At 40.9% G+C, this 4,342-nt stretch overlaps 1 non-coding gene across 1 annotated transcript; it reads right to left on the bottom strand.

Annotated features, from left to right (window-relative positions):
• Nucleotides 1-206: 206 nt before the first annotated feature.
• Nucleotides 207-313, bottom strand: LOC137204247 (U6 spliceosomal RNA). The gene has a single exon (XR_010933485.1). It is a non-coding gene; the product is annotated as a U6 spliceosomal RNA (small nuclear RNA).
• Nucleotides 314-4,342: the final 4,029 nt, after the last annotated feature.

Below are 4,342 nucleotides of genomic sequence, written 5' to 3'. Positions count from 1 at the left end.
CACCAGGAGGGAAGAGTTTGCCTGAAGCAAACTAGAGGACAGACATCCAGCAAGTTCCAACAGCATGGTGCCACAGTGACTTCTCTGCCACCCTGTGAGCCACAGCTGGGCCCTTCTTCAGCAGGGTCTGGACAAAGGTCTGGAGGTGGAGGTAGAGTCCTTCTTTGGGTACTCTATCTCAACCCTGTATTATTATTTTTTTTCTTTTAAATACGGAATGCATCATGAATTCGAGTGTCATCCTTGCACAGGGGCCATGCTAATCTTCTCTGTATTGTTTTGATTTTAGTACTTGTGCTGCTGAAGCGAGCACTCAACTCTATATTCTTTAGAATTCGCTTTTTTTTACTTTAATTTTTGTTGGAGTATAGTTGATTTAGCATGTGGTGTTAGTTTCAGGGGTCCAGTAAAGTGAATCAGTTATACATATACATATGTCTACTCTTTTTTAGCTTCTTTTCCCATATAGACCATTACAGAGTACTGAGTAGAGTTCCCTGTGCTATACAGTAGGTCCTCATTAGTTTTCTATTTTACCTATAGTAGTGTGTATATGTCAATCCCGATCTCCCAGTTTATCCCCTCCCCCTTTACTTCTCATGTTAATCCCCTAGTAGAGTTAAAAATTCTTCATATTAAACTTTCTCTGTTCAAATGATTGTTGGTTCAAATCTCTTTCCTGATTGGACCCAGACTGAAAATCAGATACTGTTACATTTTCCTGAGTACCTTCAATAAAGTACAACAAGAAATTTGCATGCTCTCATTGAGACTTTCCTGAATGCAGGTAGAGAAAAAAAAGAATTGGAAAGTGAGAATGCTGAGGTCCAACTCAAGAAAGTAATCATCTGCTGGACCAAAGTGAAGAGCTCAAGTTCCCTGATTCACTTCCCTTTCTGTGCGTAAGATTACAGCGTTGACTGAGAAAGGGTGAGATCCTGGCCACTGGGGAGGAATGAATGGAGGATTTGGGGTACCCTGCCTTGCTGAGCTGTACCACAGTGCCACGCACTGGCTCCCCTCCTGACAAACAGGATGGCAATGACATGGCAAAGTATATTGGACTGGAATTCAGTCTGGGGGGTAGAGTGATATTCTAGAAGACAGAGAGCAAGAGTTCTCTGCCAGCCCAGCCAGTTTCTCCATCTACACTGTCCTAAGACAAACTTTGTCAAACAGAGTGCCCTGGATGTGTGTTATCCCCAGAGTTGCTGCTAACAAATAGAAAACCTGAGGGTCGCCCAGTCTTGTCTTCAATTTAGCAGCCCCATGACCTGACACACTTTTTGGTGTTTACTGTGAGGAAGTTCCCCTAAAATGAAACTGATAAACAGATGGCTACAGTTTTATCAGAAATGTAGCACCAGCAGAAACCCAACCTGTGACAGGCCTGTGATTCATTAAAATCAACAGGGCAGCATTTACCAAAATTCATCAAACTAGACGATCAAAGTAGGTGCATTTTCTCATACATAAATAATACTTCAATAAAGCTGATTTTTAAAAATAAATAAAAAGTAAAAATAAAATCAATAAGGCAGAATGTCCTAATTCCTTAGAGTCTCAAGAAGAGTCTCATTTTGGTACCCCAATACCTTTAACAAAAAAATGAATTGCAAATGAGATAGACGCCTTCCTTCTTCTTAGACAGGCTAGTCTATGCTAATGTCCTTTTAGGTGTTCCCCTGGCAACAGTAATTATCCCAGCAGGTAATATCGGAGACCCAGATTCATTGACAACGGGATTCTCACCACTCTCAAGTCAACCATGAGACTCAGTTGTTCTCTGCTTTGCTTCATTAACTCTGTCCAACAGCAGACGGTACACATTCTATGGTTCCTTCTCCTTTCTCCACGTTCTAAATGGAAATTCTTATTGTAGTTGTATTTGTTTTGCATTGTGGCACATGAGAGGTGGCTGATAGGGATTACATTTATGATTTAGCCTAAGACTGCAGGATGGGACTTCCCTGGTGGTCCGGTGGGTAAGACTCCAAACTCCCAATGCAGGGGACCCAGGTTTGATCCCTGGTTGGGGAACTAGATCCCACGTGCATGCCTCAACTAAAACTTGGCACAACCTAAATAATTAATAAATAAATAAATATTTTAAAAAATTCATTACCATATGCAGAGAGTGAGAAAGCAAATGTGGCAAAATATTAATTTAAAAAAAAAAACACTGCAGGATGATGAGATATTAAAATTGGACCGGGGAATTCCGTGGCCATCCAGTGGTTGGGACTCTGAGCTTTCACTGCCAAGCGCACGAGTTCAATCCCTGGTGGAGGAACTAAAATCCCACAAGCCGTGGGGCACGGCCAAAACAAACAAACAAAAGCAAACAAACAAAACTGGACTAGATTAAGACTCAACTAAAGGAAGAAGTAAGAGATATTGCACTGGAAAAAATAGTAGTCTTGTGACATTGCCTCTAGAAGCACAGCTGGAAGGGGCTTTAGATTGTCTCCTTTTGAGGAAGTACAAATGCATATGTATTGAGGGGGAAATGGCTGGAATAATTAACTTTAAGAACAGAAAGAAGAGTGGTTATGTTCTGAACTGTTCTTCTAGTTCCCTAAAAATTAGGCTTTGTTCGCTTTTAAAAACTGGTGTGAAGCTTTTGCCTCCACTGTTATACTAGAACTAATCTTGTAATAGTTGCCTTTGTCCTGGCTGTGAGCCCAGAACCGAACAATGCACAGAAGATGTCAATAAATGTGTGAAGTAAATGAAAGCAAAAAAGGAAAAAGAAAAATGGAGGAGGAGGAAGGGAGAAGGTGGGTAGGAGGACAAAGGACGGGGAGAGGGATCTTTTTCTTCTATAGCTTTCTCTCAAACATCATCAAAGAAAATTTGGAATGTGAGTTGATTTGTTGAAATCTCTTGCCATTTCTGGTCTAATCTATAGCTCTGCCTCTGAGGACAGCATAGTTTATCCAGTGAAACAACTTTAGCTACATTCAGAATATGTTTTTCACTGCTGGCTTGCTCTCTACAGATTGGCTTTCTACGCCTGGGGAAGGAAGGAGGTGGCTGCCCCACAGCTCCTGTTAACATACCTTCCAAGTTAATGTAAGCAGATAAATAAGGGGGTCTCCGGAGAAAGAGAACCAGGAACTGCTTTCTTGACATAAGAGAAGCCATTTTGGTCTCAGACATTTTGTGATCTGAGCCTGGCCACAATGCTTGCCCTTGAACAGGTCTCAGTATTAATGATCATAAGGGAACAAAGGAATTCAGGAAGAGAGAAAAGCACAGTGATAAAACAGAGTCCTAGTTCCTCCTCAAGAGATATACATAATAATATATCTTTCAGTGCTGAAGGAACTAAGCACCCCCCTCCCCCACCCCCTCACCCCCACCCCGCCCCACCCTGACCAGGTGCAGGATAGAAGAAATGTGATGTTGACCCTCTTGACTTCAATCAACTAAATCTTGGACTCTGTCAACCTTTGCCCCAGTTCTATGCTGAATTCTCCTCTGCTCAAGCCCCTTCACGAATATGCATGTACCCTTAGCTTAAAACTTCCCCAATTTTGCTGTTCAGGTAGACAGTGCTTTAGGAGAGATCCCTGGTGTTCTCCTTACTTGTTGCAAGTAATAAGTCCTTCCTTCTCCCAACCTTTGGCTTGGTTGTGTCTATTGGCTAGATACCCACCAAGAGGCGAACCCAGTTTTCAGGCAACATTAATGTACTTAATGGAGACTGACTAGAATATAGGGATCTCAATTCCATATTCTTGAAACTGTGACAGTCTCAAGTTGGAACTATACACACCTCTATGTTAATCGATTTGTAACACGGAGGTTTTACTTCACAGGATACATAGGCCCAATGGGGTTACTAATAGGAATATTATTTAAAACGACAGCTGTATAATAGTACATAAAAATGCTGCTGATATGGAATTAAATGTAAGGTAAATAGCATGAAAATGCATATTTATAATGACATTTATGAAGGAGTTGAAATTTAACTGTCCCAAACCGGGGTAGACTGAAAAGGTGAATTCCTTTATTTTCTATGTTTAATTAGATCTCACTTTTGAGTTTCCATTTGTGCTAATTTGCAGAGCTATGAGGAGAGAATTTAAACTTGCAATGGAAGTAACTCAGTTCCTTCTCTTCTGGGAAGTAGAACCACTTTTGCAGTGTTTTTTTCTCCTTTACCTTCCCCTTGTCCTTCTAAAGTGTTGATTCAGTTAGGAAAATGGGTCAGGGTCCAGTCAGGAAAGAAAGCTCTCAATAAGTAGTTCAAAAGAAAATGTTTAATACAGAAAATTAATTACAAAGATGTCAGAATTGCTGAAAGACCAAGTGTGATAGCAAGGCAAACACA

This window comes from Pseudorca crassidens, chromosome 12, assembly GCF_039906515.1.
Source record: "Pseudorca crassidens isolate mPseCra1 chromosome 12, mPseCra1.hap1, whole genome shotgun sequence".
Lineage (NCBI taxonomy): Eukaryota > Metazoa > Chordata > Mammalia > Artiodactyla > Delphinidae > Pseudorca > Pseudorca crassidens.
Note: the sequence above shows the minus strand (reverse complement) of the source record. Positions and strands in the feature narration are given on the sequence as shown.